This window comes from Sciurus carolinensis, chromosome 7 (genome assembly GCF_902686445.1).
Source record: "Sciurus carolinensis chromosome 7, mSciCar1.2, whole genome shotgun sequence".
Lineage (NCBI taxonomy): Eukaryota > Metazoa > Chordata > Mammalia > Rodentia > Sciuridae > Sciurus > Sciurus carolinensis.
Genome location: NC_062219.1, coordinates 48,821,693 through 48,829,737, shown reverse-complemented (window position 1 = coordinate 48,829,737; position 8,045 = coordinate 48,821,693). Strand labels below are relative to the sequence as shown.

Sequence of the window (8,045 nt, the reverse complement as noted above, 5' to 3'; positions counted from 1 at the left end):
AATAGAATGTACAATTTTATGTGCACAGGGAATATTTACCAAAAGAACATTTGCTTAAACTATAAAACAAACCTTAAATATATAAAGAACAAAAATTATATAAAATATACTGTCCAACATCAGTGAAACAAAATTACAAATCCATAACACAAAGAAATATGGGAAGTTTCCACAAGTATTTTTTATTAATCAGGGTTATAAGTCTCAAGGAATTTCTCCATATCTTCAAGATTTTCTGGCTCATTGGAGTATAAATTTTCAAAATAGTTTCTGAGGATCCTTTGGATTTTAGTGCCTGTGGTAATATTTCCTTTTTCATGTCAGATTTTGATAATCTGAGTTTTTATTTTAGTTAGTTTGGCTAAGGATATATAACTTTTTCCTTTCATTGATTTTAGAATTGTTTTTTCAATCTGAATTTCATTCATTTAATCTTTGATTTTAATTAGTTCCTGTTTTCTGCTGATTTTGTTGTTAATTTGTTCTTTTTCTATGGACTTGAGCTGTAATATTTATTTCATATCTTTCCATTCTTTTAAGTATGAGCTCAATGCTATTAACTTTCATCTTAGAACTGCCTTCTTACTGTTTCAGAGATTTTTGATATGTTTTATCACTGTTCTCATTTACCTTTAAGTACTTTTTTTATTTCTTCCCTGATTCCTTCTGATGATTTCTTCATCATTCAAGAGTGTACAACTTTTTCTAAAGATGTTAGAGTGGTTTCTATCTTTTATCTTATTGATTTCTAATTTCATTCCATTATAATCTGATAGAATTCAAGGTATTACCTCTATTTTTTTTGAATTGGCTAAGATTTGCTTTGTGACATAAAATATGATCTATTTTAGAAAATGTTTCATATGCTGCTGAGAATAAAGTGAATTCAGTAGTTAATGGATAAAATATTCTAACAATATATGGTAGTTCAAATTATTGATTGTAGTTTTTAGTTCTCTAGAATCTTAGTTTTTGTTGGAGAATCTATTCAGTGATGAGAAAGACATGTAAAAGTCATCCAGTATTCTTATATTGTGGTCTATTTGATTCTCAGTATTGAAAAGGGTTTGTTTAATGTACATAGATGCTACAATGTTTGGAGCATAAATATTTATTATCACTATATCTTGTTGTTTTATGATTCCTTACAGAGTATGAAATATTCATCTTTGTCTTTTCTGATCAATTTTGGTTTAAAATCCACCTTATCTGGTAGGAGAATAGTAACCCTTTGTTCGTTTATGAAATACATGAGTGGTATTTTTCCCCCCATCTATTCACCTTTGGTCTGTGAATGTTTTTGCCTGTGAGGTGAGTCTCTTGCTGACTGCATATTGTTGAGTCTTGTTTTTTGATCTGATCTCCCAACCTAAGTCTTTTTATTGAGGAATTTAGACCACTTTCCTTCAAGGCTATTGTTGAGAGATAACTTTTATTTCCTTCATTTGGATTTCCTTCTAGTTTTTAAATTTGAATTGATTCTTTGATTGACTATTCTTCTTGTATAATGCTTCCCTATGCTGGTTTTCATTTTTATTTTTCATTGCTTCTTCATGAACTCTTTTATGGAAGATGTTTTGTAGTGGAGGCTTTCTAGTTATGAATTCTTTTAACTTGTGTTTATCATGCAAGGTTTTTATTTCATCTTCAATTTTGAAGCTTAATTTTTCTGGCTATAGTATTCTTGGTTGGTATTCATTATATTTCAGAACTTGGTATCTATTATTCTAAGCCCTGCTCACTTGTAGGGTCTAGGTTGAAAAATCAGCTGAAATACAGAATGTCTATTCAAACTATTCATCCATCAAATGGACTATAAATAGGTGCTAAACCACATTGATAATCAGGGAAATAAAGTCAGGGAAACACTTGGAGATCAAAGTGAGATATCATTTTATAGCTATCAGATGCAAAAAAATGAATAATAAAATAACTCAAGTTTGTAAATAGGTCCTAGTACTATCATTATTTATATGGACTCCACTCAGTACTTGAGTGGGCTACATCCCAATCACCTGCCATGAGCTTCACCTCCAAATACCATCATAGCAGGGTTTATAATTCAACATGTGAAATTTGAGAAAATTGTTCTATATAATTTAACATGAAAAGTGCTCACACACACAAAAAAATCTCACTGGAAACAATAAAAATGGCAAGTGCGCAGGCCCAGTCCTGTGCAGACCTCCAATGCAGCACTGTGGCTCCCCATCTACCAACGCATTGGGACACCTGTGCTGCCATCTTGGATTATCCCCAACACTGAGACCACCATCTTTAGTTGGGGCAGCTTCCATCCTGGGACACCTGCTGAAGACTAGAAGCTCATTATCAAGATTTACAAGTTACCTGCCGTTGCTGCCACCAACTTGGGATGTGGGCACTTACATCCAGGGATATCAGCCAGGTCCTAAAAGATCATCACCAAGGGCCCTGCAGACTTGGTTGAATTGGAGGTATTCCTGCTAGGTATGCTAATAGCCACCATCTTTCTGCAGAGGGAGGAGAGAGGCTAGCAAGGGGTCAGTAGGTGGGAAAAGGGTGTGAGGGCAACTTGATCCTGGCTTGACAAGTCAAACAACCTAGCATCCACCAGAATCACAGAGACAACTTGGGAGCAATTTTTGCACCTGACATCAGCCTGGTCCACAACTCCACCGAGCACCTGGTCCCACCAGTTTGGCAACCAACAGGGTCCTCTGATTCCTCAATTCCTAGTCTCCCAACCATACCCTGGTCACCAACCAGGTAGGTGCCTGCAGCTACATGGCTGGCACAGAGTTTTCCATGCCTGGTCCTGATTTGCCCAATACAGAACACCTTTAAGAGATAGGCACACAGGTCCCAGTGCTCAGCCCTCAGGACCTCCAGGGAGAGAGGTTCCTGAATAGGAAGTCAAGGGGCGGGGACAGGAGAGATATAATTTATAGACTAAATTATAGACCAGAAATTCTGAGGTCCACAAGTGAGGGAAGGGCCTAAGACCAGGTTCCTGTGTCACATAGTGAACCCCAAAGGAGAGTCCTGGGGTGCAGTCTTCCAGAGGGACCAGCAATTACTATGCCCTGCCTCCAGGAGTCCTAACTCCAAGTCTAATCCTCCCACCTTAGTAAATGTCATCATCTTGAGGGTGGAGTTACCAGCAAACTCCAGAAAACACTGCCCATGAGAAGAGAAGGGGGACAGAGAAGCTATTGAACAGCAAAAGAAACAATTGTTCAATTATCCTTTAAGACATGTTTTCCCTGTTTCTTTTTTTTCTCTTTTCTTTTTTTTAATCTCCTGTCCTCATATCTTCATCATCTTTGAAGTCAAATACCTTTCATGCATCAGACTACTGAAGACTGGGAGATTTGAAAATTATCTTAGAGATTTTTGAAGATTCTTTTTTATATTATTAATCTTTTAATAGTTTTTAATTTCCATTTTTATTTATGTTATTTTTTACTTGCTATTTTTCTCTTACTTATCTGTTTCCTCAGAGTCTCTTTCTCCCTTTTCTCCTGCTAGCAACCAAGTTCTTTTGTTTCTACTTTCACTCTTCCAATGATCTAATATCTCCATATTCTCACTTCTTACTTCATTAACATTACATCCTACATTTTGTCCTTTTTGTTCATCATTAGAAATTGTAGACCTTATTGCAAACCAATTGTTTATGCTGTGGCTAATAATAGAATTCATCATCTCTGTTTATTATGACAATACTGTTAATGCCTTAATAGGGGCCATTTGGTTTAAGGTTGCATATTGGTTGCCTTGGGTGCTGTTCATATTGATCTCTCCCTTAAAGGTAAGGTATTAGAAAACTGAAGGGACATTATAAACCTCTAATGAGGAACTAAATCAAAACCACCCTAAGATTCCATCTCACCCCAATCAGAATGGCGATTATCAAGAACACAAGCAACAACAGGTGTTGGCGAGGATGTGGGGAAAAAGGTACACTCATACATTGCTGGTGGGGTTGCAAATTAGTGCAACCACTCTGGAAGGCAGTATGGAGATTCCTTAAAAAACTTGGAATGGAACTACCATTTGACCCAGCTATCCCACTCCTTGGCCTATACCCAAAGGACTTAAAATCAGCATACTACAGAGATACAGCCACATCAATGTTCATTGCTGCTCAATTCACCATAGCCAGATTGTGGAACCAACCTAGATGCCCTTCAGTTGATGAATGGATAAAGAAACTGTGGCATATATATACAATGGAATATTACTCAGCCATAAAGAATGATAAAATTATGGCATTTGCAAGCAAATGGATGAAATTGGAGAATATCATGCTAAGTGAGATAAGCCAATCTCAAAAACCAAAGGAAGAATGATCTCGCTGATAAGTGGATGATGATACATAATGGGGCATGGGAGGGGTTAGTTTTAGGGTTAGAGTGAGGGTTAGGGAGGGGGGCAAGAATGGGGGAAGGAAAGACTGTATAGAGGGAAAAGACGGATGGGAGGGGTGGGGGGAAGGGGAAAAAAATAACAGAATGAATCAACCAACATCACCCTATGTAAACGTATGATTACACAAGCGGTATGCCTTTACTCTATGTACAAACAGAGAAAGAACATGTATCCCATTTGTTCACAATAAAAAAAAAAAAAAAAAAAAAAAAAGAAAGCATTACCAACAGACTAGATCACTTGGAAGACAGAACCTCAGACAATGAAGACAAGATATTTAGTCTTGAAAATAAAGTGGACCACACAGAGAAGATGGTAAGAAATCATGAACAGAAACTTGAAGAATTATGGGATAACATGGAAAGATCAAATTTAAGAATTACTGGGATTGAGGAAGGCATAGAGATACAAACCAAGGGCGTGAATAATCTACTCAATGAAATAATATCAGAAAATTTCCCAAATCTGAAGAATGAAATGGAAAATCAAATACAAGTGGCTTACAGGACACCAAATATACAAAATTACAATAGATCCACACAAAGGCACATTATAATAAAAATGCCCAATTATATAAAATAAAGATGGAATTTTAAATGCTCTGAGAGAAAAGTATCAGATCACATATAGGGGGAAACTAATATACATATCAGCAGATTTTTAAACCCAGACCCTAAAAGCTAGAAGGACCTGGAATAATATATGCCAAGCTCTGAAAATGGATGCAAACCAAGATTCTTATCCAGCAAAACTAACCTTCAGATTTGATGACAGAATAAAAACCTTCCATGATAAACAAAAGTTAAAAGGATTTACAAGTAGAAAACCTGCACTGTAGAACATTCCCAGCAAAATATTCCAGGAGGAGGAAATGAAAAACAACAATGAAGGTCAGCAAAGGGAGAAACTACACTAAAGAAAAAGTCAATCAAAGAAGAATCTAAGTAAAGTTAAAAAACAAAAAAAAGAAAAAAAAGTCAAAATGACTGGGAATACAAATCATATCTCAATAATAATCCTGAATGTTAATGTTCTAAACTCATCAATCAGAAGACATAGACTGGCAGTTGGATTAAAAAGACTCAAAAATATGCTACCTTCAAGAAATTCATCTCAGAGAAAAAGACATTCACTAACTGAAGGTGAAAGCATGGGGAAAAACCATATTATGCACATAGACTCAGTAAAAAGCAGGGGTTTCCAACCTCATATCAGATAAAGTGGACTTCAAGCCAAAGTTAGTCAGAAGGGATAAGAAAGGACATTTCATACTGCTTAAAGGAATCACAAATTAACAAGACATAACAATCATTAGTATTTATGCCACCCAAAATGGAGCATCTATGTACGTCAAAAAACCCTTCTCAATTTCAGGAATCAAATAGACCACAACAAAATAATACTGGGTGACTTTAACACACATCTCTCACAGATTGGATAGATCCTCCAAACAAAAAGTGAACAAAGAAACTATAGTACTCAATAATACAACCCATAATTTAGACTTAACATATATAGAATATTCCATTCATCAGTGAGGAAATACACGTGTTTTTTTTTTCTCAGCAGCACATGGTTCCTTCTCTAAAATAGACCATATGTTATGCCACAAAGCAATTCTTAGCAAATACAAAAAAATAGAAATACTATCTTGCATCCTATCAGATTATAAAAGAATTAAATTAGAGATCAGTGATCAAATAAGAAATAGAAGCTACTCCAACACCTGGAGACTGAATAATATGCTATTGAATGATGCATGGATATTAGAATACATCAGGGAAGAGATAAGAAAATTCTTAGAGGTAAACAAGAACACTGATACAACATATCAAAATCTTTGGGACACTATGAAAATAGTACTAACAGGAAAATTCATTTCACTGAGTTTATTCAATAAAAGAACAAAAAGTACACAGATAAATGACCTAACATTACATCTCAAAATGCTAGAAAAAGAACAGAGCAACACCAAAAGTAGTAGAAGAAAGAAAATAATTAAAATCAGAACTGAAATCAATGAAATTGAAACAGAAGAAACAATTGAAAAAATTGACAAAACAAAAAGTTGGTTCTTTGAAAAATTAAACAAAATTGATAAACCCATAGCCACACTAATGAAGAGGAGAGAGAAAACTCAAATTGCTAAAATTCATGATGAAAAAGGAAATATCATGACAGACACCACTGAAATACAATCATAATTAGATGCTATTTTGAAAATCTATACTGAACAAAATAGAAAATTTCAAAACCATCAAAAAATTTCTAGGCACATATGATCCACCCAAACTGAATCAGGAGGACATACACAGTTTAAACAGATCAATTTCAAGCAATGAAAGAGAAGATACTATCAAAATCTACCAGCCAAGAAAAGTCCAGGACCAGACAGATTCTCAGCTGAGTACAACAATTTCAAAGAAGAACTAATACCAATACTCTTAAAGTAGTCCATGAAATAGAAAAGGAGGGAACCATCTCAAACTCATTCTATGAAATCAGTATCAACCTGATACCAAAACCAGACCAAGACACATCGAGGAAAGAAAACTCGAGACCAATATCCCTGAAAAAGTAGACACAAAAATTCTTAACAAAATTCTGGCAAATCCCCCACAAAAATATATTAAAAAGATAGTGCACCTTGATCAAGTGGGGTTCATCCCAGGGATGCAAGTTTGATTCAACATCTGGAAATCAATAAATGTAATTCATCACATCAATAAAGTTAAGAATCATATGATCATTTCATTAGAGGCAGAAAAAGCATTTGATAAAATCCAGCACCCCTTCATGCTCAAAACACTAGGAAGAATAGGGATAGTAGGAACATAACTCAACATCCTAAAGGCTATCTATATTCAGCCTAAGGCCAATATCATTCTAGATGGAGAAAAACTGAATTTTTCCTTCTAAAAACTGGAACAAAAGATGGATGCCCTATTTCACTACTTCTATTCAACATTGTTCTTGAAACTCTAACCAGAGCAATTAGAGAGAAGAAAGAAACTAAAAGGATATAAAAAGGAAAATAGCTCAAACTATCACTATTTGCTGAGGACATAATTCTAAAATAAGAAATCCAAAAAATTCCACCGGAAAACTTCTAGAACTCATAAATGAATTCAGCAAAGTAGCAGAATATAAAATCAATACTCAGAAATCTAATGCAGGGCTGGGGATATAGCTCAGTTGGTAGAGTGCTTGCCTAGCATGCACAAGGCCCTGGGTTCAATCCCCAGCACTGCCACCTAAAAAAAAAAAGTAAAAAAAGAAATCTAATGCATTTCTATTCATAAGTGATCAATCCTCTGAAACAGAAATCAGGAAAACTACCCTATTTAAAATAGCCTAAAAAAAAAAAACACTTCGGAATCAATCTAACAAAAGAGGCAAAAGATCTCTACAATGAAAACTACAGAATACTAAAGAAATAAGTTAAAGAAAAACTTTAGAAGATGGAAAGATCTCCCATGTTCTTGGATAAGCAGAATTAATATTGTCAAAATGGCCATACTACCAAAAGCGCTATACAAATTCAAAGCAATTCCAATTAAAATCCCAATGACGCTCCTCATAGAAACAGAGAAAGCAATCATGAAATTCATTTGGAAGAATAAAAGACCCAT

At 35.0% G+C, this 8,045-nt stretch overlaps 1 non-coding gene across 1 annotated transcript; it reads left to right on the top strand.

Annotated features, from left to right (window-relative positions):
- Positions 1–7,593: 7,593 nt before the first annotated feature.
- Positions 7,594–7,666, top strand: Trnaa-agc (transfer RNA alanine (anticodon AGC)). The gene has a single exon. It is a non-coding gene; the product is annotated as a tRNA-Ala (tRNA).
- Positions 7,667–8,045: the final 379 nt, after the last annotated feature.